Source organism: Marmota monax, unplaced genomic scaffold (genome assembly GCF_021218885.2).
Source record: "Marmota monax isolate L192 unplaced genomic scaffold, Marmota_monax_Labrador192_F-V1.1 WCK01_AAM20220418_F8-fsc00060, whole genome shotgun sequence".
NCBI classification, from domain to species: Eukaryota; Metazoa; Chordata; class Mammalia; order Rodentia; family Sciuridae; genus Marmota; species Marmota monax.
Genome location: NW_026692826.1, coordinates 9,438,656 through 9,465,025, shown reverse-complemented (window position 1 = coordinate 9,465,025; position 26,370 = coordinate 9,438,656). Strand labels below are relative to the sequence as shown.

The 26,370-nt window shown below is 46.6% G+C and overlaps 2 long non-coding RNA genes across 2 annotated transcripts; one reads left to right on the top strand and one right to left on the bottom strand.

The window, feature by feature from the left end:
- Positions 1–11,363: 11,363 nt before the first annotated feature.
- LOC124095492 (uncharacterized) lies at positions 11,364–16,699 on the bottom strand. The gene is made up of 2 exons (XR_009227129.1): positions 15,214–16,699; positions 11,364–13,719 (listed from the first exon to the last, which is right to left on the bottom strand). It is a non-coding gene; the product is annotated as an uncharacterized LOC124095492 (long non-coding RNA).
- A 2,398-nt stretch (positions 16,700–19,097) lies between these two features.
- Positions 19,098–25,351, top strand: LOC131424333 (uncharacterized). The gene is made up of 2 exons (XR_009227128.1): positions 19,098–19,868; positions 24,422–25,351. It is a non-coding gene; the product is annotated as an uncharacterized LOC131424333 (long non-coding RNA).
- The last annotated feature ends 1,019 nt before the right edge of the window (positions 25,352–26,370 follow it).

The window sequence follows — 26,370 nt, the reverse complement described above, 5'->3', positions numbered from 1 at the left end:
CAGTGACTGAAAACACCTCCTTGCATCACGGCTGTTGCGGCTCCTGTATTTTAAGCAGTTCTGCCCTTGAGGTACAAAAGCATGGCACACACGTGTCCACACTATCTAAATTACAGATGTTCCCAGTGAGAATGAACTCTTTAAAATACCTGCCACCACCCAAGAAAGCCAGTTCCTCGACAAGGTGGCTGTGTGACTATGGATCACGTTGTGCCATGTGTTCACGACTCCACGAGAAGACCCCTTCAGAGCCCAGAGACGCTGGGAGGAAGAAAGACTGAGCTAAACCAGAAAGATAAAGGAGCAAGGAGCTTTGGCCCTGGGGACCCTGAGGAGCCCTCAGCAGAGCCCCAGCATGGAGCCTGGGCAGCTGGGCAGTGAGGGCGGGCCCAGGGGAAGTCAGGAGGTGAAAGCCAGCCGGCCCAAGCTCCTCGGAGTACCCAAGACAAAGGCTGCCTGTTCCCTTGGCAGCAGACACACAGCGCGTTAGAGCAACTGAAGACGAATGCTTCCTATGTCAAACACACCCACCTGTCAGGAACCTGACGCAAACCCTTCTGCAGAGAAAGCTAATGGCAAAGGTTGGATGACACTCCACAACTAAAACGAAACGTTTCAGATTCCCTTCTGCAGGGACACAGCGCCCACTCTCAGTGGGCTGTGTTCACTGGGCGGGTTAGAAGCCAGACCCAGCTGGACTCCCTGAGCTGTGCTGGCCTCCATCAGTGGGGCTGTCTGTGCTGTACCAGTTCTCCCCTCTGTCCTTGTGTCTGACATAACCAGTAACTGTACCCTAGGTGGCTTGAAGTAACAGAAATTTGTTCTTTCACAATTATAGAAGCCAGAGGCTTGGAATCAAGGTCAGTGGAGCCGAGCTCCCGGTAGGCTTCTGGGGAGGTCCTTCTTGTCTCTCCAGTTCCAGTGGCCCAGGCATCCCTCGGCTTCAGCTGTATCCCTGCAACCCCTGCCTCCACCTTCAAGTGGCATCGTCCCAGTGTACCCTCTTTTCATGAGGGCACTAGTCACGGGAGTAGGTCACCAACTACAGTATGTCCCCATTTCAACAGTGACACCTGCAAGGACCCTAATTCCAAGGGGCTCCTAGTCCTTGGTGCGGTGGGTGGGGGGGTGGGGGGGGCTACACGAGGATCTGTTCTACGCAGCTCAGTGCATCTCGTCTGCACTTGAAGCTTCCCCAGGTAGCGTGCCACACTGCAAAGTTAAGCTGTGGAGCCACAAAGCCCGAAGATACTTGCTCAAAATAGAAAAGGCAGGAAATTGTCCACGAGACTTTTGTAGAGCAGAAAGGACACCAAAGAGGTAAAGACCTAAACAAAGACTCCCGGGGCCACAGGAATGCATGGTCCGCGTGGCCGACAAGAAGCCAGCAGAGGCTCAACGTCCCGTTTCTTCATTTCTTTGTGGGAAATCTGCCCCTGACGTGTTAGTGTAAACACGTGGCATAAACGTGTGGGGCCATTTGGATTGACCCCTGTACAGTAGCCCTTCCCAGCAGAGCAAAGAAAGTATGACCACTCGCTCCCCTCGGGGCTCTGGGCTGTGACTGGGCTCAGCCAGGGGCTTCCTGCTCAGGTGGACAAGACTGAGCACGGCATGGTCAGCCTTCCTCAACCACACCTGCAAGCCTGGGAGTCCCAACAGCTGGGCCACCAGAGCAGGGCCTCAGGCCTCCCCGGGTTTCTCTCTGTCTCTGTCTCTGTATCTCTGTCTCTCTCTCTTTTCCACGGGGGTTTTTGGATGATGGTCTCAGGGAAGCTCAGACTCTTAGATGACCCCCAAGCTCCCAGAGTTTCCCAAGAGAAACCCACTGAGTCCCCATGGCCTTTTCTAACTCTCCTAGATGGATCCCTGGACCTGCTGCCAGGTTCAAGTGCAGGTGTTTGGATTCTGCATCAGGATTCACCAATGTTGTGTTTTAAAGTCACAGGAACCAACATGACTCACAGGTTAAGCCATCGTAGAGACCATGTTCACCAATTGCCACCAGTGTTTGGTGCAAAGAATGTAAAGCACAACCAACTGTCAGGTGCCACACTGAGCCTGCGCAAAGGGTGCAGAGCGTGGCACAAGTGATGGGGTGGGAGCTGTCTGCTGTGGGTGAGAAGCCTAGAATGACATCTTTGGGTGGAAGCAGCCCAATACAGATAAATATGTTATAGCATCAGAAATATAAGTGTACATTTATATATATGCACGTGTGAATATACTTAGAAATGTAGAGTGCATATTTACACAATATACATATACAGAATGCATATATGCATGCTCACTAGTCAGTAAGAAGAAATTAATCATATAATTAAAAAAAAAACAGGCCACCAAGGGAAGGAAACACATACCATGGAACCTGCTAGAGGTCCCTGATTTGTGTGACCAAGGGGGCAGGACTGAGTCACAATGCAGGGCCCAGGAGTGGGACAGGCTCAGCATGGCTGGCTTCTCACATGCCCCTGGGCTCTTCCCCCCCAGAGCCTGGCAGAGCTACCAGGAATAATATCTGCTTCTGCTCAGAGCTGTCTTCCTGGCTCCTGGGCCAGCTCCGCATGTGTCCTCTGCTCTGCAGCTCGCCAGGCCCCGGGCCACCTCACCCTGGAAGTACCAGGCAAACCCAGGAGAGCAGTGGGTGACGGCCAAGGTGATTCCCACGTTCAGTGGCTCCACGGCACGTACCTGAGAGCCATTGTTCCACAGTAGGGGTGTTTCTGAACCATTGCTGCTGTAACATCGACAGTGGGTAAGGCAATCGTGGGGTCTAAGGGCCTGTGAGCCGGGTGTGTGAATGATGACGGGAACATTCGGAGACCAACCAGAATCGTCCCTGCGCTTACCAGGATAGGCTGTCTGCTATAGAGGTAACTTCCCCAAGTGGCTGTGCCTAGCAGCCTGTCCAGCTTCCTCCGTCCAACAGATTCAGGGTCCTCTGTGAGACTCTCAGCACGCAGTAGACCCAGAGGATCAGGAGATGCTCTGCGGCCTCAGGCCAGACTGGTGGAGGCAAAATCCACCTACCAGGCCTGGACCCTGCCTAAGACGAGGGCCGAGAACCGGGGGGGCGGGGGGACACAGAGCTTCATGTCCCCCCGCTGGCCTGCCCGAGAGCGCACTCATGCCAGGGCTGCCAGAGCCCTGGGCACCCTCTGGGAACAGCTCTACTGGGACTTGGTCATGGGGACCATGAGGACTTCCTATTTTTGGACAGCCAGTTGGACCTCTGTTTCCAGTTTGTGAGTTTGCAAAATCAGAGTTGAGTCACCAGGACACTGATTGCATTGTTATTTCCAACAACTAGAGCTGCCCCTGTGGTCAGCCCCAGAGAGCTTCCATTCCTGGACGTCCACGCTCCTGTATGCAGAGCCTAACGTGCTGTCACTGCCGACAGACGGGCTGGGAGGAGGGCAGCATATATCCCAGTCACTCTGGGAGGAAACACAAGTTGCAAAATAGGATATATTGTGTTTTTCCTCTTCAGTAATGAGGTTAAGGATGCACACACGGAAACTTATGGGAGAATTAATCCACACAAGTTATTAGCAGTGTTTCTACCTCATCAGTGGCAGCCCGGCTCCTTTTATGCTTCATGATTGACCTTTCTCTCTTTCTCAATGTGTGATAATTAGATTAGTGGTGATGAAGGGATGAGAATGGAGGAGAGAGGGAGGGCCGTGCAGGACGGGGAAGGAGAAGGGCAGGCCACCAAGGGGGGGAAGCCCAGGGACCATCCATCTGGTAGAGACCGCAGTGAGGGGTGCCCTGGGCCAGCAGCCTGCCTCCAGCTGAGGCCTCCCTGGGTGGTTCTGGGGAGCCCTGGGACAGCTTCCTCACAGCCAGGGGACAAGGCTAAGAGAGGCAATGGCTCCGTGCAGCTGTCCTGTCACTCCCACAGTGCCACCCACTCTTCATCACCTCGCACCTTGGCCTGGGCAGTCCTGGCAGGTAGAGGTGTGGTTTTGTCTGCCTGCTCTCTGATGGAACCTCTTCCCAGTGATGCAATGGATCATCTGGGCTTTTTGAAAAATGGTCCAAAACCCACAAAAGATTAATCAAAGCACCTGCTCTCTTCCAGACAGAGGTAGGGTGCGGAAACATGGGCCCTGCCCCAGCCACCCCTGGCCCTTGGCAGCTCTGTGTCCAGGAGGCAAACACTCAGTCCAGCAGCGGCAGGGCTTCTGTCCAGTGCAGACAGCCCAGCTCGGCCACTGTGTGTGCACTTCTTCTCATCCTCCTGAAGTGCTCATATGGCCTTCCACAGGGGCTCCATGACATTCCCTACAGAGCCCTTGTGAGCCGAATCTCTTCCACTCCTTTGTCCCTCGTGAAGTCTCAGTGATACGTGGGACATCTGAGGATGGGCTGTGCACCTGCAGAGTTAGTGTATTGCCTGTGTGCAGCACAGACATGGAGAGGCTCTGTGGGAGGTCACTCTGGAACTCAGTGATCTCGTGCAACCCCTGGGATCACACTCAGATAGCCTGGGACTCTAGCTGCTTTTCTCCTCTTAGGGACTTCTCCATCCCTGCACACTGCCAGTCACATGCATTACGGTCATGTGACTGTGTGTTGTGGTTCCAACACCCAAGCGACACTCTGGCTCTGATCAGACTAATCCGCTGTAGTGTACAGAGGCTTTGGTAGCTTCTCATGTTCCCGGTAGTCACTCCAGGCCCTTCCTCTACAGCAGAATGTGCTGGAGTGTACAAGTGTCTCCTCTGGCCTTTTCCAGGAGTGAGGGACTTCTTTACCCTTCATGAGGAACCATCTCCCATGCCAAGCGCTGCACCTTCAGGAAGAATTACACTCCTGCATGCTCCCTCTGCTAATGCTTTTGTCACTTTCTGGAATAAATTGCTCACTCACGGCATTTTCCCTTTGGAAGTTAGCTAGCCTCAAGTGTGCAAGGTTTCTCTTCAATCCTCCTCCCTGACAGGGGTCCCAGCTAGAGGAGGTGCGATTGCACAACTTGCCTGCTGCTGTTAACTCATCTAAAACTTCCACTTTATCAGTTTCACAAAACCACATATGCTGTCCTGATCTGTAGCATCTGTGACCAGGTTAATACTGATGTATATAATTCTAATTAAAGTGCAGTTCAATTAGAATGTCTGGTTTTGACTATAAATTTGCAATGATTATAATTATTGTGATCCTTAAAAGTTCCATGAACAAAACAAATTACTTTTAGGTAAATCTTAAGAAGTAAAGAATTACTTCTAAATAGACAGATGCAGGAAAAGTATTTGAGCAAAGTCTTATGAAGTCCAGTAAACCATTTCTTCAAAATAATCTTAAGATACAGCAATAGCAGATCCATTATATAGTTTCTCTAAGAAGTGCTTGTAAGCACTCCAAGATTTTTAAATGTCCTAAGAAGGAAATTCTATTTGCCCATGAATTTGTCAGCATCCAAACCAAAGGAGAATTCCGTGCCCTAATGGGCAAAATACTAATCTTTGTAAACACAATCCCTCCTGGGGCTCTGTGCCCTGCTGGGAGCCTTCTGCAGGGGGGAGTGCGGGGAGTTCTGGGCTCTGCAGGGTGTTCCCTAAGTGCCCCTCAGCTCCAGATCCTCTGAGTTCCACGTTTATAAGTGGAGGTGCTTCCACTGACTCTGAGTGGCAGACCGAGGAGCACTCTGCTCAGAGACCGCAGGTGAGAGACCACAGTAAACGTGTGTGTCTTCTGTTGCCAGATGTTCAGTGCATCCAGCCTGATCCCCCGATGGAGACAAGAACCGTCTTTGGAATCAACAGCTTTTCTACTTTCTCTGTATAGGTGAGAGATCTCTTTACTGACCTCTGAGGGCTAAGCATGCCAAATCACATGGATAACACCCACTAAAATCTTTAGTGAATTGATGGATTCTTAAAATTTAATTGCCTGCTGTGGGAAACCTCTAAGAGCAAGATCGCATCCACAGTGCTAGAGGACTTTTGCTGTACCTCCCGGAAGGTGTGAAACCAACCAGAGTGGGTCTTGCTGGTGCCAGGGGGTCTGGGGATTGCGGGGGGCATCCACATCTTTGCAAATATGCATCAGACTAACCTTGGAGTGGGGGATGCTCTGCCTACAGATGAGGAGACCACATTCAGGACATGCATGTATCCGGGACCAAGGGCACAGGGGACCCAAGGACCAATACCATGTGTTTCACAGATGGCCATGTGGGAAGGTGAGGAGAATGATTAGACCATGCTCAACTGAAGAGAGCAGAGTACTGCGTGGTCCTTATTTACGTTAAACCAAAACTTCACAACAACAAATTCTAGATTTCAAGATGTTCTGTCTGGTTTCTGAATAGCACAGATCATTGTCCTCGCTTGCTCTTCTCCACACACTTGCACAGAAACAGCTTTATTCAAATCGGAATGTAGCTGCATGCAGTATCCATGTGGTGTTCACATGGCATCCACATGGTGTTCATGCAGTGTCCATGTGAAGTCCACATGGTGTCCATGTAGTGTTCATGCAATATTCATACAGTGTTGGTGTGTCCATGTGGGGTCCATGAAGTGTCCATGTGGGGTCCATGAAGTATTCACGTGGTGTCCATGTGGAATCCACATGGTGTCCATGTAGTATCCTTACAATGTCCATGTGGTGTTGGTGTGATGTGCATGTGATATTCATGTGCTGTCCATGCAGAGTCCAGATGATATCCATGCAGTATCCATGTAGTGTCAATGAGGTATCCACATGGTGTCCACGTGATGTTCATGTAATATCCATGTGATGTACATGCAGTATTCATGGAATGTCCACGTAGTGTCTATATGGTGTCCATGAATTGCCCACATGCTGTCTAGGCAGTGGCCATATGGTTGGTGTTCATGTAGTGTCCACGTAATGTCCATGTGGTGTCCCCGTGGTGTCCCTGTGATGTCGATGCTGTGTCCATGTGATGCCCATGTGATATTCACTTGGTGTCCATGTAATGTCCATGCGGGTCCCTGTGGTGTCCATACAGTGTCCACATGGTGTCCATGTGATCTCCATGCACTGTCCACATGGTGTACATGAAGTGTCCATGTGGAGTCCATGTGGTGTCCATGCAATGTCCACATGCTGTGCATGCAGTATCCATGTGGTGTTCACGTGGTGTTCATATGATATCCATGTGGTGTTCATATGATATCCATGTGGTGTCCATGTGATATCCATGCAGTGTCCACATACTGTCCATGTGATGTCCATGCACTGTCCATGTGCTGTTCATGCAGTGTCCACATGGTATCCATGTGATGTCCATGTGGTGTCCATGCAATGTCCACATGGCTGTCTAGGAAGTGTCCATGTGGTTGGTGTTCATGTGGTGTCCATGTAATGTCCATGTGGTATCCACATGATATCCAAGCAGTGTTCTTGTAGTGCCCATGTGATATTCATGTGGTGCCCATGTAATGTCCATGCGGGTCCCTGTGGTATCCATGCACTATACAAGTGTACATGGAATGTCCATGTGGAGTCCATGTGGTGTGCATGCAATGTCCACATGTTGTCCATGCAGTGTCCATGTGGTATTCACATGGTGTTCATGTGATGTCCATGTGGTGTCCATGTGATATCCATGCAGTGTTCAGGCAGTGTCCACATGATGTCCATATAGTGTTTGTGAAATGTCCACATGCTGTCCATGCAGTGTCCATGTGGAGTTCATGTGGTGCCCATGCAATGTCCACTTGCTGTTCATGCAGTGTCCATGTGGTGTTCACGTGGTTTCCATGTGATGTCCATGTGGTATCCATATGATATCCATACAGTGTCCATGCCAGTATCCCCATGGTATCCACATGGTGTCCATGTGATGCCCACGGGATGTCCCTGTGCTGTCCATGTGCTGTCCATTCCTCACCATGCATTCAGCACTCTGTTACGGGGAATTCTGAGGGAGTGCTGAGAGCATAATCTTCCTTTCAAACTTGCAGGAGTATAGGCTGCACATCTGCTGGAGTGTGGTGCGCTCGCTTCCCTTCAAGGTGAATGCACCTGCAGGGTCATGACGTGGCTCCCAGTGCTGCCATTAGAGAAGCTTATTTGCAACGTGGCTGTTTAGTGGTGGCAACTGGAGAACTGATTAGGTTCTCCACTGCATCCCAGGACACGGCGCAGTCTCAGGGCTCTGAACAGGGGCACTGAAGCCTGATTGCTCTTTTCCAGTTACAAGTGGACTGAGACGACCCTCCCTGTTATTTACAACAGTATGGTGAGGTGCATCCATTTCTACCACACACACAGACGTGAACCTCAGAGCAAGGTGGGTGAACACGGCATAGGGGGCCTAACAAGTCTGAAGATGCTGGCAGTGACTAAAACCATAGTGGGTTACTCTTTATATCCTTGGTGGTTGTTAGCCTACAGAAATGTAATACAGAAAGAATAGAAATTCTAGAATAAAGCACCAAGGAAGTGCCAGGACAGCATGGTGTTGGCTCTCCATGAAGACCTCCAAGGACCTGTTGGTCACCCAACCAGGTGTCTTAACAAGAGCTGTGGGAGGGCAGCGATGGAGGAAGACAGGTCTTGAGAGCCTCCCAGCCTGTGGGTCTGGGCTCTGAGGGACTCGGAGGGAGGGGTCTTCCAAGGCGGGAACTGGTGTGGGTTGGTAGTGTTTGTGACCTAAGATGCAGTGGAGTGGGAGCTGAACAGACATGAATTTTGAGGTCAGTCCTCAAGATCGAAGCTGTTCAATGTAGCTGTTTGAAATTGTTGGAAAGATGTGCCTGCGGCAACAGAAAAGTTATGTAGGTGTTTGCATGTTGTCTTTGTCAGAATATCCCGGGCACTATAGTCTGGATCTGGAACATCCCAGAGCTCCTGTGTTAAAGGCATGGTCCCCAGTGCAGCAAGATTCCAAGGTGGGGCTTTCAGGCAATGGTTGGATCAGGAGGGCTCGGACCCCATCAGTGGATTAATCCACTTTATGGGTTAATAGCTTGAATGGACTACTGGGTGGAAACTGTAGGCAGGTGGGCATGTCTGGAGGAAGTCCTGCCCTCCGACTTTATCTCCAGTCTCTTCCTCTTCTCCTCTCCCTCCGCTCTGTCTATCCATCTGCCACTTTCCAGATGCCGTGAGGGGCTCAGGGGCTTTTCTTGCCCATGTCCTTCCACCAGGATGTTTCTGTGACGGACTTGGCCAGCCATGCACTGAGACCTCTGAAACTGAGCCAAAATAGGTCTTTCTTCCTCCAAGTTGATCTTGTCAGGACTTTTGGCCATGGGGACAAAAGCTGAGTAACACACGACGTCAACATCAGGTATGTGGACACAGGAAGTCTCCCTTCCCAGGTCTCCAGCTTTTGCTGGACACTGCTGGCTTTTGTCTCCAACACTGCTGCAGTCCTGGGGCATAGCCACTGCCGGGGCCTTCCTCCACTGCACTGGACCCCTGGGATGTCACAGAAGATCTTGACCACTCATCAGGCAGAAAAGTCAAGCATGCTACATCCAGAGGACACCATGTATCAGGGGTACAGAAAGACAGTGGCCATAAGGCAGAGGGACATATGTATGCATTTCATGTATTTTTGGCTATAAGAAAACATTTGTCTAAACCAGTGCCGAGTCCTGCTCCCCATGTTGAAGTATGACACTAGAGAAGCGCGGAGGCGAGCATAAAGAGCAAGATTTATTTAGAAAGACTTCTCCCAGGACGGAGAAGGGGGCCATAGCTGGCACCTGGTGTCCCCAGAAGTGAGGGCTTCTGCCTTTTTATATCCCAGGCTTCCTGTATTCTCCTGCTCTCTTCCCCTCACCTCTCTCCTCCCTGTGCATGTGACTAGGCCCAGGAGATGCTCAGTGGGTGGCCAAAGGGTGAGAAGCAGATGGAAGGGGAAGGGCCAGATGGAGCAGCCCTGGGCACTTTAACTAACAACTTTATAACTCCCTGTAGGGAGGGACTTTCCTGGGACAGGTTACCTTAGCCACAGGTTGGAGCAGGGCGGGTTATCTTGACAGGGTGGAGGAAGGGCTCTGAAGGCATTTCAGTCCCTCAGGGGACAGTCTCCAACTTCCCGGACTCATTCAAATTGGCCTCCTTGATCGACCTGACTCAGTTTACCTGTCTATACCGACAGCCTGTCTAATTCTGGCTTTACCAGTATCATTATCTCTCATGTTCCTCTAGAAATTTGGTAATTTTATCTCACATTTTAGGTCTTTGATCCATACCAAGATAATTTTAATTCATGATGTGAAATGCTGAGTTTCTTTTTTTCTGTGTGTGTATACAATCTGGCATTTTTTTGTGAAAGGACTATCATTTCCCTGTGGAAATACCTTCAGAGAAAGGAGATAAGAAATGCCAAAGTTTTAAAAAGATAAATGGATCTTTAACTTTAACAAATGCTTTTGAAATCGATTTTCAAGAAAATGAAAAAGCAAGTGACAGAGTCAGAACAAGTGTTTGTAAAACGCATGTCTGACCGAGAAATCAACCCAGAATGATACAGAGGTGGACCACTCACTAAATCAACCCAGAGTGATACAGAGGTGGACTACTCACCAAATCGCACCCAGAGTGATACAGAGGTGGACCACTCACCAAATTGCACCCAGAGTGATACAGAGGTGGACCACTCACCAAATCGCACCCAGAGAGATACAGAGGTGGACCACTCACCAAATCGCACCCAGAGTGATACAGAGGTGGGCCACTCACTAAATCAACCCAGAGTGATACAGAGGTGGACCACTCACCAAATCAACCCAGAGTGATACAGAGGTGGACCACTCACCAAATCGCACCCAGAGTGGTACAGAGGTGGACCACTCACCAAATCGCACCCAGAGTGATACAGAGGTGGACCACTCACTAAATCGCACCCAGAGAGATACAGAGGTGGACCACTCACCAAATCAACCCAGAGTGATACAGAGGTGGACCACTCACCAAATCGCACCCAGAGTGATACAGAGGTGGACCACTCACCAAATCGCACCCAGAGTGATACAGAGGTGGACCACTCACCAAATCGCACCCAGAGTGATACAGAGGTGGACCACTCACCAAATCGCACCCAGAGTGATACAGAGGTGGACCACTCACCAAATCGCACCCAGAGTGATACAGAGGTGGACCACTCACCAAATCAACCCAGAGTGATACAGAGGTGGACCACTCACCAAATCGCACCCAGAGTGATACAGAGGTGGACCACTCACTAACGCCATGGGCAAGAGAGCACCGAAGATGGCTTCTCACAAGGGAACCAGATCAGAACCAGTGTGGTCTAGCACTGCACACTCGGGAAGGGCACTCCTCCAAAGAACAATGTCACAGACTGTTGCACAAGGGGGCAAAATTGTGACGTATGCAGTCGAGGGGAGAAATAAACAATGTCCACATGCTTCTGCGCCTTTCAATGCTTTATTCACTCAAATTGCTCAGTACAATTTCATTCTATAGGTTCTTAATCAAGAAAACGACAATTCCTAATACTAGGCAATAATCAGTTCACAGCAAGCAATTCTAGATTAATTCTAAGCACTGCAAAACACACTTAATCATGACAGGCTAATGACAGACATTCCCTCTGTGTGCTAAGTTCAAAAGTCTGAAGCCTTAGGCTTTAAGTCCAGCAGATGCACACTCACTCTGGTGACCAGGTCTGGAACCAAGGGGCTTTTCCTGGCATCGAGTGAATGACTGTTTGAGGAGGGGGTTGTAGGGAGGAGTTGCAGCTCTCACCAAGGTCCAGATGAGGTGGTAGAGTTTGAGAGCAGTGAGGATCACGCAGAGGCTCAGGAACAATGACAAGTGACGGGATGTCAGATCCTCATTAGGCTCTCCAGCTCAAGTGCATCCTTGTTTTGGCTGGCTCAATCCCTGTTCATTTGCTCTATCATTTATACTAAATTTTGGAGCTTTTGCCTCCCTTTCAATCCTTATCAGCTACTGTGGGATTTCTCAGTGACATCATTTACCCTGGGGTCAGAAACTTTGGGTCTGGTGGTCTCCACCCTGATCTTCTTGCCTTTCCCTCTGATCAGGTGAGGACAGCCTGCCAGGGACTTTACTCTGTTTATCAGGGTGTGGGGAAGTAACTTGTCTGAGGCCACACTAGAGGGCTCTGTGGGAGTGCCTAGTGAGACTGCAGGTTTCAACTGGAATTTTTAAAATGGAGTTGCTTAGGCTCAGGCCCAAGGCCATCCTCACACAGGCACACAGACCTGGATCTCTTACCCACAACAGAACCACTCTGCCAAGGGTTTGGCAGTTTGAGCCAATGCTTATCACAACATTGAGCAATGTCACTCCTGAGTACTTGCGAAGGAAACACAGACCGTGCACATGAACATTTTGTTTTGGTGTTCGGGGGTCTACAGTCACCGCAGCAAAAAAGTGGCGAGCCAAGTGCCTCTGGCCACACCACGAGAAGTGCTGACCAGGCTGTGGTCTGTCCATCCAACAGGACGTCTTCATCAGCAAGCAGGAATGGCCCACCCGTGGTGCACGGACGCACTGAATCTCAAAGCCATCGCGGTCCACGAGAGGGACAACACAAGGGACTGAGCAGTTTGGAAATGATGTGCTGCAGCTAGGGAAAGCCCATCAGTGACCACAGGCAGAGGTGCGGGAGGGAACGTGCTGGCACTTGTGGGTGGTCTGTATCTTGGCTGTAGCAGTGGTCTCACATCTGCCAAAGAGTCATGGAGAACATCTAAGGGGGTATTGTCAAGTGTCAGCAACCCGTCGGCACAGCTGGGGAGAAGCTAAGGGAGGGAGCAGCGGCTCTCGGGCTTGCAGGCCAATTGCTGCCATCCTGGAAGTTGAGTATCATGGAAAGTGGAGGAAACAACACCTTGTTTCCAAAAGACTGGGGTAGGTGAAATGACATGGCGAAACGCTGCTCATGATGAATTCAAGAGGTAGGCACACAGGGTACAGGTTATTACTCTCCCCCGTGTTACCCTTTGTTTTCAAACTCGCCATAATAAAGTTTTTAAAATATCAAATTTCCCAGCCAATGTGTTCCCTACCGTCACCCAGGTCCTGGGACTGTCCTCCTAAAGGCTTCTCCTGGGTGAAGCCTTGGAGTGGCCTTACCATGCGACATCACCTGTGCCGTGGGCTGTTTGCTGATTGATTCCCCCACGCCCCAAGATGGTGAACTTGCATTAGCTCACTTGGGTTTCTGCACTCAGTCAAGGTGAATCAAGCAGTGCTCACACTGCTCTTGGTTGCTGCAGTCTGGCTGCAGCAAAGTAATTGGGGGGTGACGAGCAACTTGTGTGCATTGATACAGCAGGAGTGGGAGCCGTTTATTGTAGGACAACCGAGGTATTTATACATTCCACACAGCTTATCTTAATTAACATAAAATAGATACAGCAGTCAACCAATAAGGAATCTCCACACTTAATGGCTCGCTGGAGCCACCTCACAAACCACTCCCCCTGGCAAAATACCAGGTGCCATCCTGACTTGTTTACAGACTCTAACACTTGGTACTGTCTAGAGTAAAGCCACGGGACCGGGTCCCTGTCTGGGGCACCTTCCACATCTCAGAACTTCATGGCCATTTCTGTTGCCTTCGTTCCCAGCCAGTCACCTCCCCTGCCTCCAGGGTGCTGGGGCTCAGTGCTGCTGGGAGACGCCTCCTGGCACTGCACACACCACGGTGGTTCTGTCCGATTCCACAGGCCTGGGGCAACGTGGAAGTAGCTCCAGGCACCCAGGGCTTTAGGCAGAGATTGTTTCTAGCTGTCCATGACGTCAGTAAATAACAGGAACATGTAAGAATAGAAATACAGGTAAGTAAGTCTTAATATAAATATTAAATAATTGTTCTGTAATCTAAATCATGAATGATTTTTTTCTAAAAGAAAATGGAAATAAAAATGATAATGAATTAGGCCTAAAATTAAGTAGAGTCTTCAGGTCCAGTTTTGAACCATGGGGAGAAATGTGAAGTCCCACAGGGTAAAGGCTCTGCATTGTAACACTCCACAAAAGAGACTTTTCTCCGTGAAGCCATGAATTATCTCAAAAAGTAATAAAAAGGAGAATGTATGCGTTGAGGGAAGGGAATCTAAAGAGACACAAGTCAACAACCACTCAAGTTTCAGGCTCAGCTGGTTTACCTGGGTTCCATCAAGGAACGAGTGTTACCAAACTTAATAATAATGGTTCTCATGTACATAATGATGAAATTCTAATCCATGGTTTATAAAGCTACTGTAAACTATTGAATTATAACCCCAGCTATTATAATATGATATTAGGAATATTAGATTATAAATGCATCCAATAATTTCTAAAACTATTGAAGTCTTGATATTTAAGATCTGATGAGATCAATGTTAATAATAAATAGAGCTCTAATGATTATAAATTAAATGTTAATGAATTTTTGTAAAATGTTTAAATAATAACCCTTACCATCTTAGTTTTAGGGTTTTAGGTTTAATAGCCTGATATTTCAGACCCTTTGATGGAAAAGAATGTTCATGTCAGTAGATAATGAAAAAAAAAAAGATTTCATCAAATTCTTTATTGTTCATAATGTAAGTGTGCTATATAGATGAGGTTATTCTTTGCATAGTCAAAGATGCTCATTTTAAACCAACTGCTAATGTTCTGTTCATAATAAAACACCCCGTTTTACTTTAGAAAACATTGACAACATACTTTAGGAAATGCAGAGAAGATTGCTGTTAATAATCGAAGAACTGGATTCACTGGTGCTCTATTCCATTTGTTTAAACATTATTGAAGTCATATATAATTCTGCACTTTTCCATCATTTGAAATTCATCCACAGTGTTCTCCATGAGATTAAAAGCTCCTTAGGAACATGAGTTTGATGACTGTAGACTGTTCTGGTGTTCCTCTGAATGGACATCAGTGCCAACACCTCTAACTTAATGACCTCAGGAGGTCCACCGCAGGTGGGAGGTCACATGGCCAGATCACGGACAGCCCAGCAGCTGTACCACCATGCCCCCATGCCTAGCAGGAGGGCTCTTTGGCAGCCTGCTTGTTTACTGGGACAGCTCAGGGGCAAGTCAGCTGGATGTGGCATTCCCGAAGCTGTTTCCCCACATCTTTTCAGAGAAAGAATCATGATTTCTTCCTGGGCAATCAAAGTACTTACTGCATCCACCCAGAAACCAAGGGCACGGTCTGACCAGATTAGGATGAGCAGGTACAAATATCAATCTAAAAATAAAATACAACGCTGAGCACTTATCATACCTGATGCGATAGATCATCAGTCCACAGCTCTAAGGCACATGACGGTAAACTACAAAGGAGGACTCCAGGTTCCCTTCAGGAAAGGCGCACAGGCTGCCTTCTCCAGCAGTGGACAGTGGGTACATGCTCCAGGAAGGCAGCAGGGGGCAGCGCAGGCCCACGGAGGGGGTCCAGGTTGCCACAGATGCCTGCCAGCAAGAGGCACCCCACAGCCACCATGCTCTGCCCGCCAGTGAGCGGGAGGTGCCAGTGAGCTGTTAATTCACCAGGGAAGGTTTCTCCGTCTGTGTCCAGAGGTGTTGAGATGCACCGCGTGAAGCAGGTGAAGAGATAGATAGACCAGACAGACAGACAGACAGAAAGAGAGGCAATCCAGGATAAATTAGGGGGAATATCTTAAAACTGCTTTTAGGGAGAGTAACTTAAACCAACATTTTTAAATTCATATAGGAACTTTTGAGTTGTATGGTAGAGTTAATTACATAAATTTATACTTTCCTATCTCCCAATGAAATGCTTTAACATGCAGAAAGGGATGGGAGATTGGGAAGCCACTGGAAATCTGCAGTTTCTAGGAATGGTATTCCAGGCCTGGTGGACAAGCGCATTAATACACCAGGTGCACCCAGGAGCAGGACTCCAGGCTACAAGACATCCACTGTGAATGTCACACTCTGCATGCTGACCTGCCGGGGAAGACCTGGCTTTTCCCCAGCAGGAAGGAGGATCCCAGCCACTCAGAGAGCACAGGCCACCTTCAAGGGACTCAGTGTCCGCTGATAGGGCACCCATCAAGGTCTGCAGGTATGCTGGGTGTGGTGGCATATGCCTCTAATCTCAATGGCTCAGGAGGCTGAGGCAGGAGGATTGCAGGTTCTAAGCCAGCCTCAGCAACTTACCAAGACTCTAAGCAACTTAGGGAGATCCTGTCTGAAAAATTTTAAAAAGGGCTGGGGACATGGATCAGTTGTAAAAGAGCTTCTGGAATCAATTTCTAGTGTCAAACAAATACACAAACAAAAACTCCAGTAATAGACAGAGTAGACACCAGTCATACTTGCATTTTAGGATGTCTGCAGAAAAGAAAGAGGTGGCCATAAGAGGAACAGTGGCTAAGATCCATGAATATCCACACTTCTCTGCCCTGCACCTGGGAAGAGAGGTGGCAGGAGACCTGGGCTCCTGTGACCACCTGTAGCCTGCACCTGGGAGGGAGCCCCACACCAGGAGGGAAGTGCAGGAGACCTGGTGAAGCCAGATTTAAAATTAAGTAGTCAGTGTAGTTAGGTAAATCCGGTCTAATATCAAGTAAGATCTAAAATGGAGGCCATGTTGAGAATGAATTCCTGAAACCCAGGACAACTCTTGGAATGTTAATGAAGTCCTGAGAAAAGCCCTAGGCCCAAAGTCCATCCCAAAGAAATGTTAATGAACAGCCCAGCAGATTTGAAGACAGCCCATCCCAAGAAGTGATAATGAAGTCCTTCCTGCCCAGATTGCTTCTTTGGCCCACCTGTATCCCACCCCTGGGGCCTTCCCACCTACATTCCATCACTGAAAGAACTATAAAAAGGGGAGACAACCGCACTTCCACGGATTCCACCTCTTGGGTCCCCTTCCTCCTCCAGGAGAAGTCTCTTCTGCTGTCCTTTAATAAACTTCTAATTTCTACTCTGACCTTGCCTCGGCGTGCTTCTCTGGTGTTATTCTTCAACATTGGGGGAGCAAGGACTCGTCACCGGTCAACAGTGGTAACACCCTGCTTATGCACCATCAGGAGGCCAACCTGTCCTTGAGGTCAGAGCCTCCTGACCAATCACTTCCTAAAGCCCCACATCTCAACACTGCTGCCTTGGGACTGACCACCAACACATGAGCCTTTGGGGCATTCCAGGAACATGGAACCTACTTGCATTATCGATTTCTAATAACTAAATTAAAAAGAACTGCCAAATACTCCTATTTCTAAATCACCCTGATCCTGAAAATTGCCAGGAGTTCCTCAAAGAAATTTCAGAGGTTGGTTTTTATTTAGTTAAACGGAACTTTGTTCTGCACAGAAGGCATTTGCCCATGTGTTGGTAATTGATGCTTTATTTTCTCTATTACAGCTCTCCACATGCATCGTAACTTCCTGCGTGCACTGACTCCTGGGGAAGGAGCTGTGACTGTTTCCAACCACTAGGCCAGGGAGCCCAGATCCCTTGCCACTGGCCACTGCTGCACTGAGTGTCCTCTCAGGTGAAGGTCAAGATGATGAGGGAGCCCATTTCCATTGCCATCACCCAGTCCTGGTGTGGGGCTCACTCCCAGGGGCAGGGTACAGGTGGTCACAGGAGCCCAGTGTTACCACTGTGACAAGTCCTTGCTTCCCCAATGTTGAAGAATAACACCAGAGAAGCACGCCGAGGCAAGGTCAGAGTAGAAATTAGAAGTTTATTAAAGGACAGCAGAAAAGACTTCTCCACCCAAGAGGTGGAATCCGTGGAAGTGTGGTTGTTTCCCCTTTTCATAGTTCTTTCGGTGATGGAATGTAGGTGGGAAGGCCCCAGGGGTGGGATACAGGTGGGCCAAAGAAGTAATCTGGGCAGGAAGGACTTCATTAACACTTCTTGGGATGGGCTGTCTTCAAATCTGCTGGGGCTGTTCATTAACATTCCTTTGGGATGGACTTTGGGCCTAGGGCTTTTCTCGGGACTTCATTAACATTCCAAGAGTTGTCCTGGGTTTCCGGAATTCATTCTCAGCATGGCCTCCATTTTAGATTCCCCTCGATATTAGACCCGATTTACCTAACTACACTGACTGCCTCACTTTGAATCTGGCTTCAAGGGCACCACTGGGAGGTCTTGGACCCCCTGGGAGTGGTCCCTAGATGAAGGGAGTGTGACCATGGGGCATGCCTCAGGGAGCATCTCTTGTTTCCACCATCTGAGTGCTTGTCTCTCCCGCTCCCTCCTTCCCAGCTGCCGGGGTGAGCTGCTCTGCTCCACCTTGCAGTCCCTGTTCCCTGCGTGGTGTCCTCTCACGCAGGTCCTATAGCCCCTGCCTATGCACTGAGACCCCTGACACCCTGAGCGGAAGTCAGTTTTTCCTCCTGTATGTTGATTTTCTCCGGCATTTAGTCACTGTGTTGGAAAGCTAGCTAGCACACCATGTGCTTTCTTATCACTTCTTAATACACCTGCATCATGATGAAGCCAGATTTAAAGTGAGGCAGTCAGTGTAGTTAGGTAAATCGGGTCTAATATCGAGTGACATCTAAAATGGAGGCCATGCTGACGATGATTCCAGGAAACTCAGGACAACTCATGGAATGTTAATGAAGTCCCAGAAAGGCCCTAAGCAAAGTCCACCCCAAAGAAATGTTAATGGAGCCCAGGAAACAGCCCCCAACAGATTTGGAGATAGCCCATCCCAAGAGGTGATAATGAAGTCCTTCCTGCCCAGATTACTTGTTTGGCCCACCTGTGTCCCACCCCTCGGGCCTTCCCACCTGTATTCCATCACCAAAACTAAAAAGGGGAGACAACCGCACTTCCACGGATTCCACCTCTTGGGTCCCCTTCTTCCTCCGGGAGAAGTCTTTTCTGCTGTCCTTTAATAAACTTCTAATTTCTACTCTGACCTTGCCTCGGCGTGCTTCTCTGGTGTTATTCTTCAACATTGGGGGAGCAAGGACTCCTCACCGGTCAACAGCGGTAACAATGAGAGCTTTCTTGAAAAACTAGAGTGGATTGAAAGTTTTGAAAATGCTAAAATTTGTAACCATAACTTTAAAAATGAATGCAGATGAATTTGTAATAGCTATGAAAGAAATTTGAAATGGTTTTAATTAAAGTATTAACATTCCATTAGTTTAGATACAATAAAGAACTTTTTAAATTAAGTAAGGAGTAGAGGGTTCAGATCTCAACCTCCCCGGAATGGTAAAGAACAGTGTTTTTGCTAGACTAGCCCATCCATAGTTTGGAATTTTGTTGGAAATTATTGTAGAATTGTAAGGGTAAAAGAAATTGAAGTTAAAGTGTAAAAGTTAAAGGGTAAAAGACCGGGTGTTGTAAAGTTTCTAAGCTGCAAGGTCTGAGTTAAAATGTAAAGGATTAGGCATTGTTAGGTTTCTATGCTACCTGCAAAACCTGAAATTTCTGTAGCTGTTAAGACAATGCTTGGAACTGCCCAGTAAATATTTCCCCTGACTATTTGGTTGTTTAATAAGGGCTCTGTGTGGTCGCACGTAGGCATTGCAGGGCCTGGACCAATCAGTTTAAATGTAACCCCCTCCTTAGGAATGACCTATCACTCCAGCCTGACCTGTTCCCGCCAATGAATGAACCAATCATGTTTAGGAGTTGTTGTTCAATTTTCCCGCGCCTCATGATGATTTGTTCTGATGTATACAAGGCCCTCCGCCCTCCCCAAAAAGTGTACTTAAGCAGTGCTCAGCCCCTGCTCGGGGCTCTGGGCTGCTTTCCCTTCTTGAGTGGGCACGGAGCCCCAGCATGCTGGTTCAATAAATCCCCCTTCTGCCAATTGCATGAGTGGTCACTTGGTGGTCTCTTTCTCCGACGTTTCTCGGGACCCTTACATTTGGTGCGTTGGCCGGGAAAAGCGCATGGCCGGACAAGGAGACCTCCAATGGACTCCTTTAGGGGGTAAGTAAGGTGCCTCTTCCTCTTCTTCTTCCTCCTTCTCTTCTCCTCCTTGTTCTCCTTCTTGTTTTTCCTTTGCGATCGCTTAGAGCTTTTTGGTTTTTGGCTCGGTGGAGAGCGTAAGTTCTCAGAGCTTTTTGGTTCAGGTTTGGTCTTCGGCTTGGATTGGTTGGGTTGGGTTGGCAGCGTGGCCGTCAGTGGAGAGTGTAAATTCTCCCTGGCAGTGGTGACAGACGTGTCCTAATCCACAGGCCACTCCTCTTAGGGATGCCTTACAGGATTGGGGGGGGGGCAAAAGTGCCCCCAGTTGGTAGAGGGACAAGAGTGCCCTCATTTGTACTCTGCTGCCAACCCGTTTGGTTTCGCCGGCAATTCTTTCTCTCAGATTGGATTCACAGTCTGTCTTTAATCTTTGCCTCTGAACTTGTGTTAACCGTTTACTGTTTGTCCTTGTCTCTGTGTCACGTTTGTATTGTCCCTGTCTCTGCCTGAGTAACTCCCAGTATGGGACAAAGCCATTCCACGCCTCTTTCCCTGAAGCCTTTCTTGGTCCCTGCCTCCACTCCGACCCCTTCCCCCAAGATCCTATCACTCAATCCTTCTGCTCCTCCCCCTTTTCCCTCCATTCTCCTTGAGTCACAAGATTGTAGATCTTGGGGTTGTGAACGAAGGGGAGCTGCATGATGATCTTTGTGTGTCATTTTGTCTGTGTCTCTGTTAAGTGTGATGGCATTGTTTTACTTTGGACCGATGCAGAGTCCCAAATTCCAAACGGCCTTAGATGTGTGGAAGTAACTTTAGCTAAATTTTAACCTAATGCTTCTCCTGTGAGGGACCAAAAGTCAATAGAACCGCCAGCTTTTCTGTTCTCACCTTTTACACCTCTCTTAGCTGTGTTTTAAAGAACTTTGATAAACTTTACCCCCCTTTGTTAAGCGAGATTAGGGAAGCAGTGTTTTCTTTTCTTCCCGTAGTTGGCTTGAGCACGCCCACTGCAGAGGGAAATGCCTGGGGTCTAAAAACTTTGATATCTCGCTTAAACTTTTCTCAAACTCGAAACAACTGCAAGCAGAAGATGAACTTTTTGGGAAGCTGACTACTGAAAAGTTAGGAGATGTGAGAAATGCCTAGTGCCTGGGGTCAGACCAAGCCAGAGGAACTAATCCTATAAGTAAAAGGTGGAACTACGGGGCTCCCAGCAGCTGCCAAGGCCATTTTGCTTTGGGGAGTCTCCTCCTTCCTTACCTGCACTTTAGGGATTACCCCACCTCTGTTTGCTTAACTAATGAAAAAAAATTAGAAAGTTTCAATTTTGAACTGGGTAGCCTGAGAAAATTCCACTAGGTATTCCAGTGCATTAACTTGGGCGAAGATAATAAATTATGATATGATATCTGTTCCCCTCAGTGTGTAAGATTCAAGGGGAAAAAAAAGGTGCTAAATTAAAACGTTGGTCTGGCTTATTGAGATGACATTAATTAGCGACAGTCTTGAAAATTTTTAAGGCTTAATTTTGGATATACATGATAAAACTTAATACTACTTTAGGAACTTCAGAACAAAGGAAGCAGCTTAATGATCCTGAGGAAATTTCCTCTGATGGTGGCCTTTATATTATCAGAAAAAGATCCTATTTTCAGTTTTGTGTGGGCAAGTGTTTCTAATGTAAAGAGATATAAAGATATAAAATTTTAAAAATTACATCTTAAACCTGAAAATTATGACTTATAGCTAAAATGCCCTAGGCATGAGGTTTCTGCTCAGAATTCCAGTTTTCCCAGTTCCTTCCAGACCTCAGCCAGGACTTAAGCTGATATGCAAATAGAAGAAGCCTGGGGCTCAACAGAGGGCAGATTTCAGGCCCAAGGGGAAAAAAAAAAGGTTAAAGTGTCTTTTTCACCTGAACTCAAAATAGACCCCAACCAAAAAGTAAATTATATGGTATTTATTAATTACTGGCCAGTCATCTTATTTAGGACTCTTGCTTTTTCTTAGATTCTGCATTTTTTTTTGGAGCTCATGATTTTAATCCCACAGACTGGTTAATGTTTTCTGATCAGTTCTATTTCTGATCAACTGTGGAGTTTTTAAACATTGCAGTGGAGATTTCACCTGAAAAAGCTACAAGGGTGTTACACTTGTGTTATGTGTTGTATGTCGGTATGTCTGTATGTGTGTATGTCCATATATCCTGCAGTGATATGACAATTGACAGATGAGGAGCGCTCATAAAAAAAAAAAAATTAAAAATGGATCCAAATATCTTTGATTCACGTGATTCAAATGGTTCAATTTAAATTGGGTAAACAGATAAAAGTACAGATGTCTTTAAAATTAAGCTTATAAGTTTTTCTAGGTGTTCAAAAAGACCCTAATAAAATAATGATGTCTATAAAATAATCTGCTTAAATTCAGAAATTTACAGATATTGTTTTAAAGTGTAAACAGAAGGAGGTTAACAGATGGAAAAAAAAACTAGAAAGTTTTAGATATGGATTTAATAGAGGGAAAATGTGTTTCTGGATAAGAGTCTATGTGATTAAGTAATTAAGAAGGTTTAAGTAAGTGATAAAAAAGGTTTGTGTAAGTTGGTTATGTGTGTAAGTTTTTGAGCAAGTAATCTTAAAGAAAATTAAAGATTATACAACTATGGTTAAACAACAGCTGTTATTTTTCAATATTGTAATGTTGTTACTTTAAAAGCTAACCTCGGTTAATATAAAAACATCAATGTAATTATGGTGCTATTAATGTGTTCATATCTTCCAGATATACAAGTCTGTAAGGTAAAAGCTTCAAAAGAACATTATATCAAGCTGGTGTTCTAAAGTTGTATGGTAATTTTAGGCTTAAAAAACATGTTGGAGATTTATTCATATCATTTGTGTTCTACAACTGGACGTGTTATCAATAAGATATGTATGGTTCCATGTTACTTTCTACTCTGAGATACAATTTATGTATTTTTAAGTTAATGAGAGCCTAATCTGTGTGAAGGTTATTTTGCAAAACACAAAAGTACATTACTACTTTTCTACAAGAGGTTAAAAGCTTTCAGTCTTTAATTCATGTTTTAGGTGTGATATTATATTGTGTTAGCTAATATTCATGTAAACTTGAGCAACAATTTATGTAAACTTTGTAAAATGATGTTTAAAAAGCAAAGATCAGTTTCAGAACTACAGTACTTAAGATTTATGAAGAGCCCTGCCTTACTTGAGATAAGGCTCTGTCCCATCTCACTACATGTAAAAGTGACTATGGAAGAAGTAGGCCAGATTTCAGTACAGTTAAAGTTGTGTCCAAAAGTAGTTTTTTGCCAAGATTACTAGGATCTCAAACAGGGAATTATGATGTATAACCCTGCCAGAATTCAAGGTAGCTATTATATAAGCTAAATATGTTTTTACCCTAGTTAGTTTTGTTTTGTAGTTTGCTTATAGATGGTTTAAGGATTGCCTGTTAATGTTTTAAAGAGGTACTGATTTAAGAACACACAACCTGGGTTAATTTAAGATAAGGAGTTATCACCTACAGGATAGAGAGATAGACATTAAAGCCTAGTGCTCTTAATAGAAGGCTGTTAACTTATTTGCTGGATGTTTAAGATTAAGTTTTAAAATTAAAAATTTGGCTCTTGCCCTCTGAGTCAGTCTGAATCAGGGAATAGGGGACTTCTCCAAAGGGCTCTGAAACTCTAGGCCACATAACCTCCTGAGCAGGGAGATTAATGAGACCAGTGGAGGGCAGAAAGCCGATCGGTGCATTTGCTGTAAAGAGGAGGGTCATCAGAAAGGGGAGACATCCCTGATGCTTCCGAGGGAAGCCACATGGTCAAGCAAGGCCTGGACCCATCCTAAGGTAAATGACACTAGCAGAACTGAGAAGCTGCAATGAAGTTCCCCGAGGACTCCCAGGGAAACTCAGCTGACTGTTGACAATAGATAAGAACAAAAGTCAGTTTGACTTGCTTCATCTTAAACACTTAGCAAAGATAGTTAAAGCCAAAGCACAGCTGGTCCTAGACATTTTAAATGATAATAATAGTTAAATGTAACTTCCAAATATAAGTAAACTAGAGGCTATAAAAGAGATTCTCAGACAGGAATGCCTGATAACTATTAAAAGGAACTGCCAGGGTAGTTTTTAGTTTAAGGCCCACAGATATTCCTAACCTACACAGGTAGGCTTGGTGTTTGCTAGTATGGTTATCCAGCCCTAAGTAGCAAAATTAAAGGTTTCTCTATTAGACATAGGTCATACTAGTAAAAAGGACATCTGTAAACCTAAATGTTAGTTGTTATGTTTACATCCCTGACATTTCTGGCAAGGTGACAAATATCCTTAAAGATTTACATGCTTAGATAGAAGCCATGTCCTCAGCAACTTTGTCGTGGAGACAATATCTTAGCTTCTGGTTCTTGGTACTTCCTGGTGGAAAACATTGTTAGTCTCTGTCTTGGCCATTATACTCATTGGCATATTCCTGTGCTGTGACATTTATTGCTGCATCAATATGGTTCCAGTAAATTAATGAATTCTTGTTTCTCTTATAGACCACCTATCCCTCGAATGGCCCTCCAGCCTAATACTTCTCAATTGGACTTTTATCATGGACCACTCGATAGCCCCGATTATTAAAGGGGGACTCCAAACTTCTTGCCCCACACCGTCCCTTTTCAGCCTGAAGAAGCCAGAAAGATTCTCTTCGCCCCCTCTTCCTTACAGCAGTGAGGAATTCCCAAATTAGAGGGGGGAATAAAGCCAGATTTTAAGTTAGGTAGTCAGTGTAGTTAGATAAATCAGGGTCTAATACCGAGTGAAATCTAAAATGGAGGCCATGCTGAAAATGATTCCAGGGAACGCAAAACAACTCATGAAATGTGAAACCCTTCAATAATTGTGATGCATTACTTTTAAGATTAAAAGTAGTCAGAAAAAGGAGTGGGGAATGTAAGGGTAAAAGAAATTGAAGTTAAAGCGTAAAAGTTAAAGGGTAAAAGACCGGGTGTTGTAAAGTTTCTAAGCTGCAAGGTCTGAGTTAAAATGTAAAGGATTAGGTATTGTTAGGTATCTATGCTACCTGCAAAACCTGAAATTTCTGTAGCTGTTAAGACAATGCTTAGAACTGCCCAGTAAATATTTCCCCTGACTATTGGTTGTTTAATAAGGGCTCTGTGTGGTCGCACGTAGGCATTGCAGAGGCTGGACCAATCAGTTTAAATGTAACCCCCTCCTTAGGAATGACCTATCACTCCAGCCTGACCTGTTCCCGCCAATGAATGAACTAATCATGTTTAGGAGTTGTTATTCAATTTTCCCGCGCCTCATGATGATTTGTTCTGATGTATACAAGGCCCTCCGCCCTCCCCAAAAAGTGTACTTAAGCAGTGCTCAGCCCCTGCTCGGGGCTCTGGGCTGCTTTCCCTTCTTGAGTGGGCACGGAGCCCCAGCATGCTGGTTCAATAAATCCCCCCTTCTGCCAATTGCATGAGTGGTCACTTGGTGGTCTCTTTCTCCGACGTTTCGCGGAACCCTTACATTATGAACAATTCATAATTGTGTCTAAGAAGTTTAAAAGTCAGTAATTGTGACTGTGTGAGTTGGCACACACAGAGACACATGTGCAAATGCCTTCTGTGCAGAACAAAGTTCCCTTTAACTAAATAAAAATCAGCATCTAAAATTCCAGGTGTTACTGTGACAAAGTAGAAGTCACTATTTGGAAGAAAGAATTGGATGGCAGTGAAGCCAGATTTAAAGTTAGGTAGTCAGTGTAGTTAGATAAATCCGGGTCTAATGCTGAGTGAAATCTAAAATGGAGGCCATGCTGGCAATGATTCCGGGAAACGCAGGACAACTCATGGAATGTTAATGAAGTCCCGAAAAGGCCCTAGGCCAAAGTCCACCTCAAAGAAATGTTAATGAACAGCCCCCAGCAAAAAGGTGCTGACTCAGAAGTCCTTCCAGACCAGATTGCTTCTTTGGCCCACCTGTGTCCCACCCCTGGGGCCTTCCCACCTACATTCCATCACTGAAGAACTATAAAAAGGGGAGACAACATCCCTTCCACGGATTCCACCTCTTGGGTCCCCTTCTTCCTCCGGGAGAAGTCTTTTCTGCTGTCCTTTAATAAACGTCTAATTTCTACTCTGACCTTGCCTCGGCGTGCTTCTCTGGTGTTATTCTTCAACATTGGGGGAGCAAGGACTCGTCACCGGTCAACAGCGGTAACAGCAGCTGTGTTCCCTTTGCCAGTCCCCAAACACCCTTAGGTGTGCCTGGGGTGGACAGAATGTGCTTTATAAACCACCCCTTTCCTACCCAGGCCTTGAACGTTTTGTAGGGGGGTCTAATGTAGTTGTTATCTTCTCCAAGTTGCTGGACATTAGTCAAACATTCCACACACTAACAAATACAACACACTAGAAAGTTTCTCTATAGCAACTGGGTCAAAGGGCAGATGTCCTGTGGTGACAATGGGGAACAAACTAAAGGGGCACTC